General features: G+C 45.4%; 1 long non-coding RNA gene and 1 pseudogene across 2 annotated transcripts in view; one reads left to right on the top strand and one right to left on the bottom strand.

The window, feature by feature from the left end:
• LOC145721322 (uncharacterized) overlaps positions 1 to 24,000 on the top strand; it is a 108,143-nt gene that overhangs the window by 16,277 nt on the left and 67,866 nt on the right. The window lies entirely within an intron of this gene.
• Positions 1,970 to 8,622, bottom strand: LOC115938117 (KATNB1-like protein 1 pseudogene; annotated as a pseudogene).

Below are 24,000 nucleotides of genomic sequence, written 5' to 3' on the forward strand. Positions count from 1 at the left end.
GCCAAAAAAGAACACATATCTCACTTACTATAGAACTAGGCTAAAAGAGGCAGCCATGGGTAGGACCAAGATGCATTAGAAATAACTTAAAGTTGGATCTAACACAGGGAATGGCCACACGTATGTTTGTCTGAAAACTTTTAAAGCAGGTAAAACAAACTATGTCCTTCCCCACATGCCAGCTATAAAACATCTCAGTAGAACTTCCACTCATCTGCTCACTTGGGAGTGTGGTTTGGCCTTCAGTGCACAAACTGTGAAATAAACATTGAGGTAGATGACTGAATTCCATTGCTCTCTGGGATTGCTAGCCATAAGCCACTCAGATCAGAGCAGTTACCCAAACTTACGACTATGGTAAGTTTTCCCACTAAAAAATTTGATTCTCTAAAATTTACAGTAATTCAGACATTCACTCCACTGAGCATCCCAGTCAGCTCTTCCACCCAAGGGTTCCTAATTTGCACATTACAGGAAAATTGGTATTTCCCTGTGTCTGTGTGTAAGAAGCACATTTCTTGAATTTTCGTGATGAGTCAAGGACTTTCATGAGAATGAATTTTACACATCCTCCCTCCCCCTAAAGATACACAGATTTTGTCTTTCATTTATTGGAGGATATGAAGAAATTGCACGGTAATTAAGCTAAAAAATATGTAAGACAGTGATGACTAAGCAAACACCTCAGCTTTCATAATCGTGGCTGGCTCATGGCTCCAGGAATGCAATCACTGGGGCGGGGAGGGGGTAGGGAGGGGGTCGGTTATCAAACCCTCCTGGAGAGCCTACCATGTGCCAAGCAGTAAGCTAAGCACTTTGCTGAAGCTGAGTTGAGATCGGGGTAGATATGACCCTTGACCACAGTGGCCCCCAGTCTGGTGGTGCAAAGTTACCTGGCGCTGTGAGGCAGTGCCTGCCGAGCCCCCTGGGAGGAGCTGAGCTGCATGATCCCTGTGGATGGGGGGGGGGGGGCTGTTCCAAGGGAGGTGGGCTCTGAGTTGGTCTTGAAGAAGAACAGGATGTGGAAAGTTGGGGTCTCATGGAGGAGAGGGGCTCACCAACCTCCTACCTCTGACTACTTATGACCTCTGTTAGTAAGAGGGAAGTTAAGCTTGGGCAAGTTAAGGCCACTGTATTTGTGGGTCTCTCTGCTATGGCAGCTTCAGTTCTAGCCTAACTGATGCACCTGTGGGGTTGTTCTTTGGCTTCCCTCTTCCTAGCACATCCAGCCCAATATGACTCAGCAAGAAGGTAGGAAGGGAGCCAGTGACAAGAGGATCCTTGTGATGAGCCAGGCATGATCCTAAGCAAACAAACAAACAAACAAAAAGCTGTAACTTCCCATGGACTCTGCCAGGTAGGGTGTATCACTCACTTCTGGAGATAAAGATCTAGAGGTGCAAAGATTTTCCAAGATCACACACAGCTAGTAAGCAGCAAAGACCAAGAACCCACATAGATCTGACTCTTCCTGTGACTCACATGTAATCGAATGTAGACAGGGAGAGCCTCAGAGCACTGTTATCAGGTGTCCCTGGGTCTGTTTTCACTCCAGGAGGGCAAGAGCTAGAATCCCTGATGTTCTAGTGAATTCACACAGGAGCAGGTGACCTGGAGAACGTAGGGGCAGCATTCTTTGAGGACTAGAAAGGCACTTGAAATTTTCCAGTCTAACCACCCCATTTTACAGATGAGAAAACTGACGATTGGAGGGGTTAAGGGGTTTGTCCAAAGCTAAATAATGCCTAGATAGTTCCTGGCTCTATTCAGCACAGCATGCTGTGCACCTTACATCCATGGCCTTCATGGACAAAAGGCAAAGTAGGGTGTGGGTTTTCTTGTAGACCTTCCTCTTGTGTCTCTGGGTTCAAGAAGCAGATAATGAGGGAGGCTACTCTATGTTGATGAAGAAGCCAAGGACAGAAATGTGGTTCAGTTACTGACCCTTGACCATGTATGTTTATTTAAGCTATCTCTTTAACCACCAGTGGAAAACTTTGTCCTCATCAAAGAGAGTCCAGGCCCAGCTGGCAAGCAGAGAGGGATTCAGGGGGAAGGGGCAGGGGTGCAAGTGAGCACAGGAGGGAGGAGAGCCCCTGGGAAAATCTGATATACATAATAGGGAGGCCATCACTGCAAGCACTTTGGGACCCTGAGGATTGCAGCCAAGCTGGTTTGCATTTTGCAGCTCAGCACTGCCTTCCAGAAAAGGTATTTCAGTGATGAAATAAGAGCTTTTGTATCTCTTTAGGAGGCTCACTACGTTCCCTCAAGGCTCCTGACCTGAGGAAGCTGAGTCAGGAGCTGGCCCATTTGTTAGATAAATGCAGAGATTTATTGGTTTCTCAAGACTTTAACTGGTTCTGTATGGGCGTATTTCCCTTCCCTTAAATGGATCATTAGGAAATATTGGACACAAATCAGGAATTCAATCTCTAAATAAACACATTTCTACCCACACAGATAACTTGACTCATTCTAATACAAGCAACTTCTAATAAATAAAAGATTTTCTTAACCTCAGAGACTGACTTCTCACTGGAACCTAGGTGAGGATCGAGAGGGGTCTTTTAAGAGTCCCTGCCTGGGCTGCTGGGTGCTGGTAAAAAGCACCACATACACGAAAGTTTTTTATCCTCTGTGTTTTCATTCGCTGGTCACTTGGGATGACATCTGTGGATCATATTATTATTCCCACCTGATAGATAGGCAACTGAGGCCCCAAGAGACAAAGCACTGGCCCAAGTTCACACGGCGAGAAACCATCCCCTTCCAGGGCCTTTTCCCATTTTCCCACAGCACCTGTTTTCTTGGCACATAAGTGAAATGCCACAGATTGAAAGAGAGGGGATGAGCCGCCAGGGACCCTTTGTTCATTCATTGAGTGCCAAGTGTGTGTCAGGCAGCTTCCTAGGTGCTGGGGATCCAGCAGTTAATAAAGCAGAGAAGACGCCCACTGCTCGCTATTCGGCTCCTTTGATTCCTGTCCCTTTCTGGCTGGTCACACCTGACAGGTACGTAGAGCTTACCGGTTTACAACGTGCTTTCCCGTGTGTGGTCTCCTGGGCCCCTTGGCCGGCCTCAGAAAGGCTAGGTGCGGTGCCCACGGGCCCGCGGTAGAGCGGTGGGCGCTTTCCTGCTGAGTTTTCCTGACAGTGTCCTCTCCAGGGGCCCCGAGGCTCCCTGGCACTTTCTCCACAACCAGCCCAGGGGCAGCCAGGAAGGAGCCCTCAGAGCTGTTCTGCGACCACTCCCAGCCCCCAGGCCCTACACAATCTAGTGGGGTTCCTGAGAGCCAAGTGCTGGGGAAGACAGTCTCCCCAACACCTGGTTAGTTCAAAACTGTCAAAGCCAAAGAATGTGACCACAGGCAGAGAAAAGATACAGGTATTGGTGCCCTTCCCCTGTGACCTGCATGGGCTGGGCAAGGGTACGCAGGGGATAGAGATGGGGGCGATGCAGTGTTAGGCTGGGGCCTGGGCACGTTCAAGATTCATACTTATTTGCTCTAAAAGCATCTTTGGCCCTCCTGCTGGCAGGGAGCTCTCAGGGAGGCAGGGTCCCTCTGGACCAGGGCGCGCTCAGCCTGTAGGAGGCAGGAAGTGGGGAGTGAGTGCCCATCTTACCCAAGGGAAGGTAAGCAGCTTGTGCCTGAGATGTTCTGATGAGATGGGGTGCTGTCGGATCCTGGTCCATCCATGAGAGCTGTGTGACCTTGGACAAGGTACTTAACCCCCTGAGCCTTGGAATCTTCTAGATCTAGAAAACAGGGACACTAATACCCACCCCAGCCCTGCTGTAAGTAAGTAAGCCCTCTGTTTTAAGTTTTTCATTGTTTTCCAAGTACACTTTTCTCTTTTCCAATTAAGTTTTTTCCTGATCATGTAGAAAATTTGATGATAGCTATTTTGGAAAACACAGAAAAACATAAAAAAGAGAATAAAAATTGCCTAAGTTCCCAACACTCAGAAAGAATTACCGTTAACATGTTGACATCCTGGTAGACTTTAACATAACACACACAGTCACACACACACACACACACACATATATGTCCTATCATTTTGTGATTGGGAATGTATTCGTTCTTTTCTCTTTTCACTTAACATATTTTGAGCATTTTTTCACATCATTAAAAATTCCTAAAAACATTTTCAAAAGTTTCAAAATAATAGATTTTTTCAATCATTAATATTGTATAGAAATCTGTTTTTAATTATTTCATATTTTTCTGTTCATCTCCAATTTTGCAGATGGATTGATCAAAACACATGAACTTTTTTTTTAAAGAAAAGCTTAGTGAGTTTACTTGAAGGAAGCTTAAATAATACAGGACTGAAAATAGTAGAAATCTATATACAATAAAAATGGAATATAAATTAACCGACTTCACAGACATTTCCAGTTAAGCATCATCATCATACAAATGTATTCATTTTTTTCTTTTCTATAGGGACAACACATACATACATGACATCATAATTCTTGCAAAACAAAACAAACCAGACACTAGAAATATTCTCAACTTTTAAAAATTGTATGAACTAAGTTTCAACAACAACATTTGACCTAAATATAAACCCTTAGTTTAATTTCATGATTTATCGTGCCAGAGGCATGGCTGGTTTTAATTTTTTAAAACAGATATTGGTATCATAACATATTGGCTTACTAATAACAAAGGTATTTTGCATTCACAGTATCCGTGTGGACAAAAAAATTTTAATATTATTTGCTATGACCTTTTTAAACTTTCAAAGTCTTCTCAACGTGAGCAAATCTCTGCACACATTTCGGTGCCTTCTTCTGAAGCACAATCTTGACGACTGGTCTTTGTGGTTCCTAGTAACACATCCTGTCTTACTCTTTTTCACACAGTATAAATTATATCCTTATGCAATATGCAGTATTGTATTAAGACCCAGTAATTCTTCAAGAATGTTAGCAAATAACTATATGAATCAATCTCAAATGCTGCAAAAGTAACAATCTTCATAGGGCACTTTTCCTCGTGGAATCTGAAGCTATTCCTTTTGGTTATTTTTCCACTTCGATGTGAAAAAGATTGTTGAGATTTCATTAGTGGTTTCTTGATGTGTTTTTTTTACAAGAAAAACAATGGTTTTGGTTTCTTTCATAGATCAAAATTTTCATTTGAGACATGTTTCTGGAAGTCTCATAGTCCGGGGATGTTTCAAATAACAAATAGGAAGTGTCTGAATGCAGCTGTAATAAGTAAGCATTTTGCATTCTCAGCGACATTACCAGTATATCGTGAAACCAAAAGTAAAATGATTTTCCTATTCCCACAATCTACTTAATTCTTGTTTTAAAATCTGAATATTTCTATTTATAATTTCTGTTTGGGATGATTATTCTAACTACCACCTTTATGATGTTTGAAGCCCCATGAAACCAATTATCACGTATTTTTCTAATTTGCTTCTAAGTAGTGACTTTACTAGAGGCAACAAGTCCACCCAGTAGTCCAGTGAGATGTATTTTCTTTCCCGAGAGTTCTTGGTGAGCACAGGAAGGCTCTTATCATCACCAAATAAGCTACAAGTTCACCTGTATTTCTCATTCTTTGGAAAGTCAAAGCTACATTCAGTCTCAAATTCCGGCTAAGTTTGGGCCATTGTCTCACAGTCTGAGAAACCTCAGGGGAAAACGCCCGCTATTATATTTTGATGATGGGCTTTCTGCCCGCGAAGGATCCCTGGAATTAATGAAATCTGTTGGATTCTCATGGGGTAATTGTTCAGGCAGGTGGCCGACACAAGCCAGTTCCTTTTCTCTGCCTTGTCCCAGACCCCACTTCTAGGAAACTGTTTTCTGTGACAAGGATTTGGAAAAGGATGAACTTTTATTTTTCTGCCATAGATCACCCATGTAGTTTATCTGGGCATTGTGTTGCTTGTCCTAACTGTTCTATTTATGTAAGCAGCCAACCATTTTGGAAATCTCTTAACTTTCATCATGTTCTTATTAGAGAGATTAGACATTGTTTTTTGGTTTTATTGGGTTTTTTTTGTAACATCGATGGAGTGATCCTCAGTATTACTACAGAAGTTCCGTTTTTTAACATTATGGGCTCAGATGCCATAATTTCTTAAATACTGGCTCCCCAACCCAGCCCTGGAGCTGATGAATGGCGCTCTGCAGCCTAGAGCAACGCCTCACTCCCGGCCAGGTCCCACTTCAGGGCAGCAAGCTGCAGGCAGGGACAGTCATGGGCTACGCTGGCCCCGCCCCACTCGGCTGCCCACCCCCCGCCCCGCCCTTCTCAGGTCATAAATATCTGAGGGAAGGGAAAGAGCTAAAGCAGATGACTTTTTCAAGGCAATACTGCCAATTTCCTGCTCATAAAAGTTGCACCAATTTACCTTTTACCAACAGCGGCTAAAAGGAAAGATATGAGAACCTGTGTGACTTCCTCATGCCTCTTATTCTTATTTGCTGTTAGAGCGATTGACAGTAAAACCCATAAAAGACAAGAAGGTTGTAAAAGATGTCAGAGAGCCACAAAGGGTACAAAGAAGATGACAGCAGGAAATTGATACATGAAAAGCTTTAAAAAGTCCCCACGGATAGAAGAAAGGTAGATGGGGACGGGCACGGATGGAGGTGTTCATTTCTGAGCTACACAAAGCCTCCCTGGGCAGGATGGCGCCTCGACTTCCCTTGCCCTGATGTCTGAGTACAGTGCTGGGCGCTCAGCAGGGCTCGCTCACATGGGTCTGGGGGAGAATCTAAAAGTGAATTTAAAAGTGGCCGCCCACAAGAGGAAGGGATAGGGGACAGTGGAATGGGGGGCCTGGTCAGCTCCAGGCATAACTAGGAACAAGTGTCAGGTGGAAGAGACCTAAATGCCTTCAGATAAGCAGCTCTCAACAACCTTGGGCTCATTCTCAACAAAGAATAGAAAGGAGGGCATCATCCAGGCTTTTTTGGGTCATGGAACCTAATCAACTTTCCATCAAGTCATCAACAAGCTTCTCCCCAGCACCCATTTAATACCTAGCCCTTGGGCTGGGCCCTGCAGGGTTGCAGATGAGGTGCAAGCTGTATCTGCCTAGGAGGGGCCTGTGGTCTTGGCGGGGGGGCCAGAGCAGTGGGCCCAGGAAAGCACCACGATCCACACAGGACGGTGGAATGTCAGACTGTGCCCAGGGTGCGAGATGGTGCAGTGGAGCCCTGAGAACAGCCCCAGCTCCAGCACTTTCAACCAGGCCCACTTTTGCAGCTGGCTCTCTAGCTGCAAAAGTGAATCTTCAGGTTCACCTGTCCCTGGCAGGGAGGGGCTGGGGACGCATCCAAGTATGTCTCCTGAGAGTTCTTAGGATCAGACAAAAACCCCAAACCCAGCTCTGCTGCAAGGGTCTGTCAACATCCTCATAATTGGATATGTGAAGTGCTGACATATTTACCCTGCTTATTCACCGCCCCATCCCTCGGAGGAAAACTGATTTCAGGCACTTGAGGACAGAGAAATAGCAATGACCTTTCTGCAGGACTGATGATAACTCGCTCCTTATAAGGAGCAGACAAGAGCCCCACACTCATGGCTCAGGAATGTGTGTCTCCGTGCGTGTTCCTTCTAAACTTACCTGGCAGTGGGCCTCCACACCTGAGCCCAGCATTTCCAGGACAGCAAAATGGAGTGGGCTCCTTTTCTCCCTCAGCCAAGAGAGTATTGATTGCTGCAGATAATCCTAACAGTAAAGTTTCCCAAACAGCACTGTAATTGGATTAAATTCGACCAATGACCCGTTAAAAGGAAAAAAAAATGTTTTCTATTATTTGAGAAACAAACAGCTATATAAACTCCTGCCTTGTAGTGAATCATTATATAACCCCAACTTTAAAAAAAAAAAGGTCAAAATTCACAGTGATCCAAAGCCAAACGTCCCTCCAGGAGCTAACAGCAATAAGTCCGCAGTAATTTCAGCTATTCTTTACTTTCCCCTGCATCAGACACTTCACTTATGATCTGTTTGTTCCTATAGTAACCCAGTAATCATGCCCATTTTACAGATAAGGCTATTGAAGTTCAAGGAGAGGTTAAGTCACTTGCCTGAGTTCACCTGGCTAGCAAGTGGAAACAGAGATTCGAGCCCAAGTATTTCTGACTCCAAAGCCAGCAACGTTCTTTCAGTGAGACCCACAAACCCCTGCATGACTCTCCTACTGCCCACGATGAGCAGGGTCCCTTCTGGGCTGTGCAGGGTGAAAAATGAAGATGGCCCCTCAGACTTGTCCTATTCCTCATGAGGACTTCCAGATTTTCGAGGATAAAAGAATGTTGGACTTAAACTGTTTTTCCTTCCAATCTTGGGTTGCTTGGAAAAACATGGAACCAGAAAGACAAATCGCTGAGTGTTCTCTCTGCTCAACATTGGAGGAGCCCAGCCAGCGGGGCAGCCTGAGGTCTTCTTATGAAAGGCTTTATGGCTGAACTGCCCTGTCCCTATCCTCTGCCTGCCACCACCACCCATCCAGGCTGTGTGCTTCTGGCCCCTGGAGCTAGTCAGTTGAGGAGTCAGACATACCCCCATATTCCATGCACTTGCCCAGACATGCCGACACCTCGACCCATTCTTCATTCAAACACACATTCATCATTCGTGCAAACAAATATTCTGTACTCATTATATGTGCAAGGCACAGTCCTAAGGTCCTGGGGTGGGTGGGTGGGTAAGACAGAGATGGTCACTGCCCTCTGGGAGCTGACATTCAGGAATGAGGAATAAATAACCAACTAGTTAACTGCTTGACTATAATCATATAAGTCCTGCCAGGATTGCTGAGTTGTTAGGAGAGTGCAGAATTGGGGCAGGGATAGAGGTCCAGCTAGGACTGAAGGATCAAGGAAAGTCTCCCCAGGAAGAAGACAAGATGGCTGGATGCACAGAAAGAGGGGTCAGTGGTACAGTGCGAGGCCAGAGGGGTAAGCAAGGTCCGATCCTGAGGGCCCTTCATGGGTCTGGACTTTATCTTTGAAATGATGAGACTCCTTTGTAGGGTTTAGGTGGTGACTGATACGTGTGTATAAATCAGGGAAGAAAAGAATGATGTGTATGCCAACAAATTCTAGATCTTTTGGCTTTTGGTCCCTCTGAAACAGTAAATTTGTAGTAACTTAAAGGCTGTCCCTCAGAGGGGGGCATAGTAAATGTTTGTTCTTGACAATGGTGATTTAAGCTCAGGAAGTGAAAGTGGTCCACCACCCCTGCCAGCCGTCTCTTCCCTGGCTAGCGGAATGCTCTTCCCTGCCTAGCCAAACTCAGAGGTGGGCCCCTTGAGGCCCATTCAGAGAGGTGGATCTGGGGGCAGGGGGTAGGGGGAGAGGTAAGGCAAAGAGTAGAGTGGTGCTGGGATCTGGCCCCTTGGTCAGGATTGTCTTTTCCTGGGGCCCATCGAGGGACCTCCAGTCAGCATTCTCAGAGTCTGAACTGACATGTTTCTACTGAAGACTGAAGCCTTTGGTTCTTGAGCCTTTTTCCATGGCAACAATGAAGGCCTTGCCCCAGAGGACCCATTGAATTCTCCTCTCTCCCTACCCTCCTGGGACCTAAGTGCCTGGAAGGAGGCACGCCATTCCCGACTGACTCCCTAGGAGGAATGTTTATGGTGGAGACTCAGAACTAGCTGGGGCCGAGGGAGGGCATGGAAAGGAAAGCTTGGGATGTCAAGAAGGATTTTTGATCAGTCTCGTGGTGGGAAGGCAGCAAGGCCAAAACACCTCTTAAGACTGCTGCATGACCCCGCCAAGAGACAGTTCTGCCGTTGAAAGCTTGACTTGCTCAGAACTGAGGAAGATCGAAACACACACAGACACACGCCCCTTACGCTTCTTAGTTAGGGGAATGTTAATCTTTCTTTAAAGTGTTGTTCTTAAAATTATATTGGGAGACCACATTTTTTTTTTTTAACTTGTGGAGAGTATGTCTCCATGTCTCAATAAAATGTGATTAAAATAAAAAAACTTCCTCTAAACATGACTAAATTTAGTGTCAGTGACCAAAACACCTGCCAACTTGCAACATTAGCAACCTCGCCGCAATGCCTGTTCTGCCAAGCCCTTTTCCTAGTATTTTGTGCGTTACCACACATCTGAAAATTTTCCATGGCACTTGTCCCCTCCAGAAAAGTGCTGGGAGTGAGTTCCCAGGCAGTGCTGCTCACATGAGCCCACGGGCAGCTTGTGGTGCTCCTATCACGCGATGAAAAGAATGTGAGAGAAAACAGATAAGGTCTGAAACGGACAAAAAAAAAAAGGTGGGAATTTCTAAACCAAATGTTGTCAGTTCTGCTTCGCAGCCATCAAGAATGGATAACCAATTAGCAAAAGGCCAAATATACGTGTGTGGCATTGCCTGGGGCAGTGGCCAGATCCAAGAGCATCGTGTCTTCAGATGGCCTCCAGCTCTGTGGCTTCCAAGCCAAGCCATTGGACAGTCTTTGCCCGGTGCTGGGGCTCTGATCCCAGCCGAGGACGAAACGTTTCCTTGCTCTCCAGCTTGAGATAGTGGCTTGTGCCTTGGCTGGGGTGTCAGGAAACTGTTCTAGAAATAGCCAGCTCTGCTTGTTATCAGCTGTGGGCTTTGGCCTGGTCTTCTATCCCAGGGGTGTCTTTATTTCTGTATCTCTAAAACGATGGCAACAACTCAACAACGTTCGACTGAGGACAGACTGTGTGTCAGGCTAAAATGGGTATGAGTTAGGATATCGCCATCCCTTCGATGATAGTGAAGTCGTGGATGGAAGACATGGAGTAAGTACCGCGTGTGAGGTGACTCCGAATAGTAGAGCATCCCCATTTACCCAGTGAACGTTTAAGAGAGGACCTTGTTGATGTGAATGTAAAAATGTGTCAGGATAGAAATGAAAGAGAAAAACTGCATATAATAGTTAATAGTTAATGTATTTTAATTACTTATACATACTTAAAATCACATATGCTATTCGTTAATTTATAAACACTGATTAACATGTTAATAGTTTAAGTGGGGTGCGTGGGTGACTCAGTTGGTTAAGTGTCTGCCTTGGGCTCAGGTCATGATCCCAGGGTCCTGGGATGGAGCCCAGCATCGGGGCTGCTTCTCCCACTGCTTCTCCTTCTGCCCCTCCCCCACTTTTTAAAAAAAAATTCCTTTTTTAAAAAATTTAAACTCAATTAGCCAACACATAGTACATCATTAGTTTTTGGTGTAGTGTTCACTATTGCTGGTTAATATGTTAATAGTTTAAGTTATATATTTAAAAATCACATCATGTTTGTGATGCAGACATATGGCCTTTACCCACTCACAATGCAATCCATTTAATCAAACTCTTCCAATGTGCCTTATGCTTCAGTGTCTCAGTCTTCAAACCAACTTTCAGAGCTTATCAGCTGCAGATCCATCCAGGTTGCTTGACCTTCAGCACTTTTTAAATCTAGGAATGATGTTGTCATTGGAAAATTTTACTCCAAGTTACAATAATCCTTATTTGTGATTTCATACGGTAACCACTTATTTTTAAAAGATAGTATGTGGTAATATTGATTTTTAACATGATCTTTATATGGTTTGTTCACTGTGGCCTCCAACATTCAGCAGTTGAGGGGGCAGATCCCCAGGAATAAGTGCCAAATGTGTGTCATATTTCTCTTTCCCCTACTCTCCTATATTGCTAGGAGTCGTCCACAGGATCCCACATCAGCATCGCTTTAGATGGCTTAAGACTAATATGTCTTCATTTTGTTGTTCAAAATAAAGCGATTGAAGAAGTACCCTGTATGCTGTAAAGAAAGATTCTGCAGCAGGTGTCTCTGATCTGAGGTATAATTTCGGAGGGAAAAGGCATGATCATATTTGGCATTCGCAGTAAAAGTTAGAGAGTATTCAAAGTCCCAGCTGCCATCCTCCTGACAAGACAGTAACAACATATCCTTGCCTTTCATTCAGTTGAGACAGATTAGAGTTTTCCCAAGGCAATCTTACCAAGAACCAAAGGAAATCTAAGAGCTGAAGACACAGACTGTGGTTGCAGAGGCCCTCTGGGGGTCTCTGTGTTACCGCTCCTTTCTGCATTCTGCAGACGGCAGGCGTCTTCCTGTGCTCTTCTCAGCTATGCTCCCCTCCACAGCAGTCACTGTGGGATGGGGGTGGGGGTGGGGATGATCATAGAAAGCCACCGGGATTTGGAGGAAGGCGAACGGACTTCAAACTAACATCTGCCTCTTGCTGGCTTTCAGGCTTTGGGTACATCGCTTCACCTGTCCAAGCCTTGGTTGCTTCATCCATATAGTGGAGATACATCTCTCAGAGAATCTTTGAAGATTCTCTCTGAAGACTAAGTGGGATTGCACATCCAAGATACTCCACCCAGGACCAGTCTGTGCTGAGGGAAGAGTTGCTGGACCCGTCAGCAACTATCAAGTCCCTTCTGTTCCCTTGTGAATTTCTCCGGGTGGACAGTGAATGCACAGGGGAGAGATGGCTCACTTCCTCTTTTCTAGGGATAGCTTAGCAAGACAGTAGTCATAGCAACTACTCTGAACCACCCCATTACTTTTCCAGGGAGGTTAAAGTTTTGTTTGATTTTTACTAAAAGAAGTACCTTCATCAGGGGTGACCTCCAAGTGTTGGGTTAGATTCTTTGATGAGCATCTGATCTGGAAAGAGGACCTGTCACTGTGGTCCAAGGTTACTCCTTGATCTTTGGAGATGAAGCCAACATGTAATCCTTCCTACCTGCACGGGGAATGTTTCCCCAGGCAGAGGAAGGAGGAGGGCCTCATCAGGCCACCTTTGCCTCCTGAACCAGCTGCACACATTTCACAGGGCCAAACAAGTCTTAGCTCTTCCAGGGCCTGAAGAGAAGCAGCGTCCCTCCCCTTCTGTGGTCTACCTTCAATGGGGCCCAGCAAGCACAACAAAAATTAGTTTAACTCTCTCTTAGAGGGGCCTATCTTTGTTGAAGAGCAAACCTTGATAAATATCTAAGGATAGAAAGTGAGATCCTGAATCATGCCTTAGCTCAAGAGAGGCACATCAAAAATTATTTAATAATTGAATCTTAATGTTTAATTAATCTAATTAATAATTGAATCTTTGTGAATTAGGATTTAACAGGAACTTGGGGGTGGAGGAGAGCAGAAGTTTAGTTGTGGAGGGGCTGGCAAGAAAAGATGACAAGCCACATGGTTGGGGGGACAATACACTGCTAAGAACAAGGCAGTCTACTTGACAACTTGCGATCATTTGTTCTGCTGTGATGTGACCCCGCCACACCCTCACCCCTCCAGGAAAACCAGTTTCATGGGCATTCACACAGGTTTGGTGGAAGTCCAAGGAAAGGGCCGAGCTCCACACATGGGTTGCCTTGGTGTGAAACCAGACCAGCATCTACAGAACAGGAAGCAGAGTTAGAAACTGAATTCATTGGGGACAGGAACTCCGAGCCAAGGCTGATCATGAGCAAGCCTCCTTAGAATTTGCAGATGTCTGAGGGGGTGAGTTGTATTTTTGATCAGTCTATGAATTGCTATTTGAGCCCAGCCTGATGTGCCTTAAGGGACAAGGTGGGATTCTCCTGGTGTCATGCGCGCGGCACATCCTGGACCAACGCGGCCAGTTTGTCCCAGCATCGTTGGGGCAGCATTGCCAGGATCTCAGGGGGGTGTGCCCCTAAAGCAGTGAGCTCTGTAGTGGATCATCTTGGAGATAACCACCCTCTTCCTAGCCTGTCTCTCTCTCAGAGCAGATTTAGGGCCAGCAGCCAGGATCCTTCAGCAATCCCTCCTTCCTTTGTTCTGGGTCTCCAGCCTTCATCGGGCTTCCATCTATCGTGTCCCTCTGAGATGGAGGTGGGCAGGTGGTGGCCCTCACCGCCATCTGCAGGGGGTGTCAAGATACCTCCCCTCCACCTTCAAGATATACAGAAAGAGTTCCAGAGAAGTTTAATTGCAAGTCGCAGTATCAGAGGGAGGCTCTTCCTATGAATCACAGCATTCTCCCCATCCCAACCCTGACTCCCATGTTCCAGGGACGAGCTAGCCAAAAGAAGCATGTGGGACATCTTTAGGTGTTTACTTCTCTCCTCTGCCAGACACAGCATTATCTGGGCTCTCTATATCATCCAGATATCTGATTTCTAGCCAGGGTCTCTTCCTTCTCCAGACACTCTATGGGTTTCTAGAAGTTGCTATGTTGACCATGGAACCCCTTGGCCTTAGACCTGACATATTTCTCCCTTCCAACTTCTCCTCCTTATCAGCTGCTTCCTTGGCGAATATTTAATAGTGAAGAGCCAGGGCCCCACAGGCTCACATCTGTCTTGTCTCTCAAAGTTTCAGTAGACTCCCTGGCTGAGGGTTTGCCCTTATTGGGATCCTGCAAGATTTCTGCCACCTAGGTCTTCTGACCTGCCCCACCCCCCCTTCTTCCTGGGGACATTCCTCCATCCCCTGCCTCTCCCTGCCAGGATGCTTCTTGGCAGAACCATTGGCTTGAACTGTTGCTGGACCTCCGGGAACATGAAGACAAACGTATTGAGAAAACCCTAGGTTTTAACTTAGCCCTCTCCCCACCAACCATCTTGCTCTGGGGCATTTGTAAAGTGTCCTCAGAGCCTGGTCATGGTCTCTGACACATCTTTCTGCCCTTAGGAAGCCCCCCCCCCCAACTCCCTTTTAGACTCTGCAGAATTCACTATGGTCTTCCTATTTTGAATAATACTAGCTAAAATTTATTTAGCACATTATATGTACCAGGCACTGTACTAACCACTTTACATTCATTGTCTCGTTCAGTTCTTACAGCAAGCCTGTAGGATAAGAGCTATTATTATTCCCTCATTTTGGCAGGACCATTGGCTTGAACTGTTGCTGGACCTCTGGGAACATGAAGACAAACATACTGAGAAAACCCTAGGTTTTAACTTTTACAGAGGTGGGAACTGAGGCACTAAAAGGCTGGATAACTTCCCTACATGGCCAGAAAGGGCCAGAATCATGGTTAAAACACAGCTAACTCCACAGTCTGTGCTCTTTACATCTATATTATACAGTATCTTACTGGGCTTTATTATGTCTGTCAGTTATTCCCTTAACTAAAGAAAAGAACTACTGACTTCCTGACTGCCCAGTGAGGACATGAGTATCTGTGGCTGATTGTCCTTAGCCTGGCATATGTAATGGGTATCCAGTAGTGTTTGGTGGATGGATGGATGGATGGATGGATAGGTGGATAGATGGGTGGACAGATGGACAATGGATGGGTAGTGGATGGATGGATGGATGGATGGATAGGTGGATAGATGGGTGGACAGATGGACAATGGATGGGTAGTGGATGGATGGATGGATTAGAGGATAGTGGATGATGGGGGGATGGTTGGATGGATAGGTGGGTGGATAGTTGGACTGCCATGTGATCTAAGATCTTTTGTGCAGAAGAACATTTTGGAATACAAGGAATGCAGATAATCCAGAGCTGCACCCTCTCTGGCTGTTTTGTTGCTTTTTTCTCCAAATCCTACATGCTCTTCTGTTTGCAGGAGGAGGACTTTCTCTAGGTACCTAACCCCACAGAACAAATAGAGCAGCTATATTCCTAATAACAGTTACTTCCACCTGTATTTATTTTCTTAGATGCTTCATGCTAGCTTTGGAATTCAAAACAGATTTGCACAGGGAGGCTCAGTTTTTAGTAAAACTAGCTCTTCTCTGATCCTTGTGGGGGCCGGTGGCCCAGACCTGAGTCAGGAGCATCAGGCTCTGGGATTTGTTGTTTACGTCTGGAAGTCTGAGGCACCCCTGTTGTGCAGAACATAGGGAAATACACGTGTCCCAACACAGTGCTCCAAAACAGAGGCTAGGACTGGGTATGGCCCTTCCTTTTAACCCAGACCAAGCTCATGGAAAAGGTGAGCTTGCAGGATGAGAATAAACTTGCCTTCTGGCCCTCTTCTCCCTTTGCTTCCAAGTTCCCACCTACCTTCATTCCAACCTCCCTACAGCTCTCAGACTTCTCTTCTTGTTCTGTTGGTTCCGCATGACAAACTCGCTCTTGCTCAAGTATTAGTGAGTTACTACTTTCCTTTCCTGTTAGAAAGAAGTTCTTCAGTAAAAACCAAGTTAAACTCAAAAGAAGAGTTGCTCGAATTACACCAAGCAAGTGATATCCACTGAGCCTGTCATTCAGGCTAGCCTGTTCATTTGTGATTTAGTTGTATGCATTCTTGTATTAACATTAAGCCAAATGGGTCTGGAGAACAACTCAAGGCCAGTTCTTTTTCTCATTGACTCTGGTATCTCTAGAGAGGCTCTTCCTGTCCTACTCAGAACCAGGATTTAGGGCACAAATATGCTAATTGCTCTCACCAACCAGGACCCCCAGCCCATGTCTCACTGCCGAGTCTGTCACCTCCCAGAAATGGTCTGTCCTGCCCCTTACTAAGGTCTTTTTGCCCCTTCAGGGTGACCAAGAGGCTCTGGCCATGAGGTCTGAGCTGCCACATGCCTCTGGCAGGACCTGACGTTCATCTTCCGGTACTTATAGTACAGGAAGGTAGAGTTACCTCCACAGGAAAGTTTTCAAGATGTTGACTAATACCTGCATTTTGGCCTGGGCATAAAAAAATAGAAAAGGAGGGCAGCTGGGTGGCTCAGTCAGTTAGGCATCTGCCTTCAGCTCAGGTCATGACCTCAGGGTCCTGGATCAAGTCCCACATAGGGCTCCTTGCTCAGCGGGGAGTCTGCTTCTACCTCTCCCTCTGCTGCTCCCCCTGCTTGTGCTTTCCCTCTCTCTCTCTTTCTCTGTCAAATAAATAAATAAAATCTTTAAAAAAAAAAGGAAAGGAAAGTTATATTTGCCCATCTTTGGTCTCACTCTAAGCTTTTCCGTAAACTCTACGTGCCCAGCTCTAATCTTTTTGTCTGATTATAAGCTAAGATCACAAGTAAACTCTGTGAACTCTCTGCATGAAAAGTTAAATAATAAGTAATGAAGTAAGTTCTTCCCCTAGTGCTCCAAATCATTTTTGTCATTGAAATAACAATGAGGGATTTAGTTGTCATATCCAATCAGCCTATTTAATGTGAAAGTGAATCAAGTTTTTATGCCCCCTGAACTGTGAATAAACCTGCCCAGTACAGGTGTGTCCCAGTTCCTGGCAATCCTTCATGCTGGGGTCCTGAGCTGCTTTTTAATTAAGGTGGGAAAAGGATTGGAAGGAGGGAAGATGTGCTCCTGGCAGGGAGAAACCCATCAGTGCGGTGCCTATGTGAAGACCGGACAAAGGCGTCCTGTCTCCCGGGTGGGGTACAGTGTCTCTAGGTCCCAGCGCTCAGCAAGCAGAGGGCAGGCAGTTTCCACCCCACCTTGGCCCCTCAGCCCGTGGTGTGCGAGGCAGCCTCAGCCCCTGGCCGCACAGCTTTGGGAGAGGGTCTCTGTCCTGCTCTGGAGAGCATTATTGATGCCTTAGCTCTTGGAATGCCTGCTCTAGCTTTGCCCACCAGAGACCTGAGGACAGTGATCAGTGACGGAGCAGTGAGGGTGACGGAGCTCCCAGGCTGGCCAAAGGCTGCATTACCCCTGCTTATTCAGAGGCATAAATCATGCGTGTCCACTCAGCAAAAAGGGCATTGAATCTAACCCATGCAAACCGCAAATTTCTCTGAAATCATCTATTCGAGACAGCTCTTAGACATGTGAGGCATAATTGATAGAAACTCAAAGCTGGAAGCATCCTTGAGAGGCCATCTGGGTCACTCTCAGCCTGTAGGCAAAACTACCTCTCCACTACGCTGGTGTTCCCTGCAGCTGATGGAAAGGTGGCTGGATTGAGCCTTCCTTGGAAAAAGATTTTGGATGGTGCTTCCTGAATGCTTGTATTTATATTTAAGTTATATTATGCAGTAGAAGGAAAATTCTCTGTAAAATCAGATATCACCACTCCATCCCCACCCCTCTCCTCCTCCTCCTCTTCCTCTCTGGTCTGCTCGCTGGGAGACCATTCCAAGAAAGTGGCTGGCAAGCAGGAAGGTATTTGAGCGAGTGCTCCGGCGCCACATCTGTGAGCGAGAAAAGGAAGCAGGACTGGGCAGGGAGGGGTAGAGGCTGCACCCCAGGGCCATTGTCACAATGGCCACCGTACCCCCAGCTTAACCCAGCAGGACGTGCTCCTTACTCCGAGCATCAAAGGCATCCGTCTCAGGAAAGGACTGATGGGTGCAGGTGCCTAGGCCCACTCCTTGGTCCAATCAGTTTTGTCTAGGGGGGATAGGCAATTATGATTGGCCAGTCCCTGGTCATATGACCACCAATGCCAGGGTGCTGGGAAAGCTTGTCAACAATGATACCTACCCCATACCTCTAATGCTGTCTACCTCTGAAACTATGAGTGCCTAATAGAGTGCCTCATAGGAGACACTCAGTAGATGATCATTATTGTTTCCTCTATCGGCATCATCAGAACTAATACAAACTACCTTTTCTCTAAGGTCTTGGGGCACATGGGTGCTGATAAACTCAAGATTGGCTCAAACCTCGGCCCCTAATTTGAACTGAGTCTGAACTTTTCTGAAAAACTGAGAATGTTTAGCAAACACGTTCCTCCAACAAATTTGATCTTTGGGTGTCCTTATACTTTCTGAGCCAGAATGGGCCTGGATCATGAGGATGCTTATCTCCCTAACAACTTCAGTGATCTGAAATATTTCCCAAGAAAGACAGTCACCAATGTTTTTCTGACCTTTCCATAGAGCCAAAGCATTTGGATGAAGTGTAGAAAATTCCTGTGTCTGAACTGAGTATCAGCTTCTTGCAAGGTCTCATTCCTAAGGATGAGTCTTATATGTCCTTCCCGACCTCAAAACCTTAAGCCTCTCCAGACTTCATGAAGAATTAATGACAGAGAGTTCTGGGCCCTCAGTGACAAGCCCACCACTCCTACTTCTCAGCCCCAGCACTACACTGTAGCCAACTGGATGTCCTGATGTTCCCCAAACTCTAGGCACCCTGCCCTCTACATCCATAACGCACCATTCCCTCTGCAGAGAACACACTCTTTCTACTTCCCACCCACCCCATCCCCAATCCGTTTTCAAGGCCCACCCTAAGGCTCTCTCCTCCAGGAACCTTTCCTACCCTTTCAACCAGCTGTGATCTTAGATGATTTTTTTAATCTTTGTGCCTCAAGCTGTGTTGACTTGAATGATAAGCTTCATATAAGCAATTCAAGGATATTTATTGAGAACCTACTATGTGCTGTGGCAGGCACTGGAGATAGAGATGCATGAGATAAAATTAACCCAAGCAACAGGGGTGCTCTTAGTAGCTCTTACATATTTCAATTGATGAATTTCCATGATTTTAAAAAATATTTACTTCTTCTAGCCCACGTTTAAGATAATTCTGTTGCTACCTGCTCAGAACTTTGCTGTCCTCAACTACAAAATAAAAGCTGTGGGCTACATGGTCACTGAAGATCCTTTCTCACTCAGCAATGGGTCTTTTTTATATTCTATAGTCACCTTGTCAGCACTTCCAGTGATCACTCTGCTCCTCTTATTATCATCCAGTGATACAGTGTCCCTCTGAGCTTCAGAGAATTTGGGGCAGAAGTTTAAAATTAATAGGTACTTAGCATATCTGTGTTCACTGAACGTGGTCAGCCTGGTGGTCAGAGCAGCGATAAGCCACCGCATCTATCTTAGACCTCAATCACCTCATCTGTAAAATGGGATAGTTGCAGTAGAGGCCACTATGGCCCCTCCCAACTCAGATGTTCCTTGATTGATTATCATTCTCTCTCTGCCCCCACAAAGAGCTCATTGTGTTCTATAAGGACATGGCTGCCAAGCATGAAACATATACTCAGCCACTCCCAACCTTGAGGGAGATGAGTTGACATTTAAAGTGGCTGCAACTCAGTCTAGAAAGCTTGAAATGTGGTCACTAGCCCCCATTCTCAGTACAAGTTTGCTGTGGGAATCAGTGGATCAAATTTAACCTCTGGGGAGGAAAGCGCAGTAGCCAACACCACTGGATTGAAAACTCACCCTCCTTACTTCATCTCCCACCTCCCTTTGCCCTGTTTGCTGCTTTCAGTCCTGGCCATGTTCCTGCATGTGGAACGAAGTGCTGTCTGCGACACCATGCTAACTCTTCACCAGACTCAGCATGCTTGTTGGTCAGCTCTCCATCACTCAAAGGACATGATGTTCAATGAAAAATTCAGTCAGTTAATTGCAGTTTTTCCAAGTAGAATAGAAGCTTTTTTTTTTAAACTGACTTCCTTTTAGCCTACTATATTAATCATGCTTTCCATCTTCCTGTAAGATATGCTGGTGGATGCCCCACACTAGAAGGCTGCACCATGCAATTTGCTCCCACCAGCTGAGCTCTGTGCTTACCAAGAGTCAGCCGTGCTTGTCCCCCAGCCTGTTTAAAGTAGTCCTTGTCGTGGAGGTGATGTAATTGACTTGGATATTATATAAATCAATTAAGTATGAGTGCACAGAAGAGAGTTGTTCGTTATATAAAAACAAAAGTAAATGCTCAGTAAGGAATAAACAAAACTAAATTCCTAAAAATATTTGCAGTTGATTTTGCTGTATGGAATAAATGTTGGTGTTTAGTAACAAATAAGAAAAATACAGAAACATTCTATACTCTGATTGCTGTGTACTGTCTATATCTTCTTGTTCCACTTTGAAGAGGCCATAATTAAAAATCGTAGGTGACACATTCTGACTGTAGTCTATATAAAAGAAACAACACAAATGCCAATCAAAAGGACCCATACTCGGGATGCCTGGGTGGCTCAGTGGGTTAAGCGTGTGCCTTCAGCTCAGGTCATGATGCCAAGGTCCTAGGATCGAGCCCCTCATCAGGCTCCCTGCTCAGTGGGGAGTCTGCTTCTCCCTCTGCCTCTGCCTTGCCCCCTGCTTGTGCTCTCCCTCTCTCTCTGTCAAATAAATAAATAAAATTTAAAAACAAAAACAGAAGGACCCCTACTCAAAAAAAAAAAAGACTTAGCTTGGGATATCAAAACACTGACTAACACAGTTGGTTTTAAGTTAAAATACAATACATAAGATATGTTTGAATCAATTGTTACTTTTCATGTATTAGACCTAAGAAGATTTCAACTGAACATAGATGGGCAGCGTTCTACAGACCAGGACCCAAGTATTTTATGGAGTTTTTCACTTCACAGTTTACATTACAATCTTGGAGTTTCTCCATAATTTTTATTATTGTTATGAAAAATTTCAAGCACATATAAAAGTCGAGAGAAAAGTAGAGTGAGCCTCCATATCCCATCATCCAAATTTGCCATCCATGCTTCATCTACTTCTTTTTCTTCCTTTCTGATATATTTAAAAGCAAATTTTAGATATTGTGTCATTTTTATCCCTACTTACTTTAGTAGATACCGCTAAAAAACATAAAGATAAAAAACACTTTCTTATCTAACCACAGCACCATCATCATGCCTGACATATTCAGCAACAATTCTATGGTGTCAAAATATACTTTGTGCATACTCAGTTTTTTTTAGAATGCCTCCAAAATGTCTTTTTATTGTTGGTTTGTTCAAATCGTGATACAAATACAATGTACACATTAGATTTGGTTATGTCTCTTTCGTGTTTTTGTGGTTTTTTTTTTTAATTTTTTTTTTTTTTGAGAGAGAGAGAGAGCATGCATGCAAGGGGACAGGGAAAGGGCAGAGGGAGAGGGAGAGAATCTTAAGCAGGCTCCACATTCAGTATGGAGCCAGACACTGGGCTCAATCTCATAACCCTGAGATCATGACCTGAGCCAAAATCAAGAATCAGATGCTTAACTGACTGAGCCATGAAGTCAATTGTATTTTTGTGTTTTTAAATTCAGAACACTATTCCCTCATTTTTTCTGTTTACTTTTATAAAGAGAGATGTGAGAAGTTCAAAGAATAGTCATTGACGATGGATTAGTGATAAGGAATCTCAGAAAATGCTGGAACGAACCCACATTTTTTCAAGGTGGTCAGTGAGTGGATGCTCTCATGGCCCAGAGAAAAGTTTCTACTCCTCTTTAACTGACAAAATGAGCAAAGATCTGGAGTCTGGGTTAAAAGATGAAAGGTTAAAGTTAAAATAGGTTTATTGTTTATTCTATCAAGAACAAGTTTCAAGCCATCAAGGAAATGCAAATCAAGACCACAGTGAGATATAAAATCACACGCACTAGGCTGGCTATAGCACATTTATAACATATGATAATATATAACCCACTAAAAATGCAAAATGGTGCAGTGAAATGGTGCACTGGAAAACATTCCAGCAGTTTCTCAAAAGGTTAAACACAGAGCTTACCACATGACCTAGCAATTCCACTCCTAGGTTTAATACCCAGCAGACCTAGAAACACGTCCACACAAAAACTTGTACGTAAATGTTCATAGCTGATTCTTCATAATAGCTTAAAAGTGGAAACAACCCAAAGTCCACGATGAGTGGCTAAATGAATGTGCTACATCCACACAATGGAATGTCACTCACCATAAAGAGGAATGTAGTAATGATACATGCTACAACATGGATGAACCTTAGAAGTGTACCAAGTGAAAGAAGACAGTCCCAAAAGACACATGTATGAATCCATTTAGAGGAAATGTTCAGAATCGGCAAGTCTGAGAGACAGAAAGCAGATTCAAGGTTGCCTAGAGCAGGGAGATGGGGAATATTAGAGGGGGTCATGGCTGAGGGGTGTGGGATTTCTTCTGGGGGTGATGAAAACGTTCAGAATTCGCGGTGACAATTGCACCCCGGTTAACTATACCACAAGTCATGGCTTGTACACTGTAAAGAGTAAATTGCGTGGTATATGAATTGTATCTCAGCAACTCGTGAAAGCATATCAACACACGCGAACGTTCAGGAGTCCGTGTTTAGCCAGCTTTGAGCAGGCAGAAGGACCCTGCCCAGGAGGGTCCACCTCCACAGGAGGCCTGCCTCATTGTTGTTGGAAAGTATGACTCAGCTCCAGTGCGGGCCACCATGAGAGAGCCCACGGTCCCTCCCCCACTGGTCCCTACAGTCTTCTGGAGTGGGTCGGTCCTGGGTGATGAACTAGACAACCTACTGACCCTGGTTTCAGGAATACCACGAGAAGAAACTAAAGAGGGTCATAGAGGAAAATCCATTTTCATTTTCGCCCACCTGATTCCCGGCCGGGCTGACCACATTTCCTCCCAGGCCCTTGCTGACCCTCGTCTCCTGCCTGCCTTTGTGAAAGACAGCGTGGTGGAAGTCCAGATGCTTCACACTCAGGAAAGGAGAGGGACAGGGAGAGGCTGTTGGTCAGCAGCGCCAACATCACAGCCTCCTTGCTCCCTGAGAGAGTGCAAAATACCCAGACAGGGGGCCGAAAGCCGGCTGTTTCCGGCGGTGGGTAAAGATAAGACTCTGTTTCCACTTGGGTTCAGACTGGGGCTCTGGGTGTTTGGTGGGGCTGTTACGGCCCAGGGACGGGGGGATGCTGGTGCAGACGTTGCCTTGCCTGATTTTGAAATCTTCTTCAGGCTCTTCCAACTGCTGCTCTTGTCCGAGATGGAATCTGCCTGGCCCACGCACCTCCAGTTACCCCTCTGGCCACAGGATCCTGTGTCCGTTTGGCAAAGGCACAGGCCTCAGGAGAAGCATGTGAGCCCACTGAAATTGCACAGCAAGGGGCCTGCAGAAAGGCCTCTGGGTCGGCTGTTTATAGCAAAAGCTCCACTTACTGGAAGGGCAGCCCTGCGTGGGGGCCAATTTCCCATGAGGCTTTGAGGACTCTCCTGGGACAACAGCAGGCCTTACAAGCTCCCTCCCTCCTTGCCTCCGTTGCTTCTGTTCCTCGTCTCACTCAGAGGAAGAGTAACCACAGGCCTCAGCCCTTCCTCACAGCTCACAGCAAGGGAACAGGTAAATAAACAGAAGACAAACCTCAGTAAGAAAGAGTGCAACTTGCAGAGC

This window comes from Leptonychotes weddellii, chromosome 4 (assembly GCF_054177405.1).
Source record: "Leptonychotes weddellii isolate Sample4059 chromosome 4, ASM5417740v2, whole genome shotgun sequence".
NCBI lineage: Eukaryota > Metazoa > Chordata > Mammalia > Carnivora > Phocidae > Leptonychotes > Leptonychotes weddellii.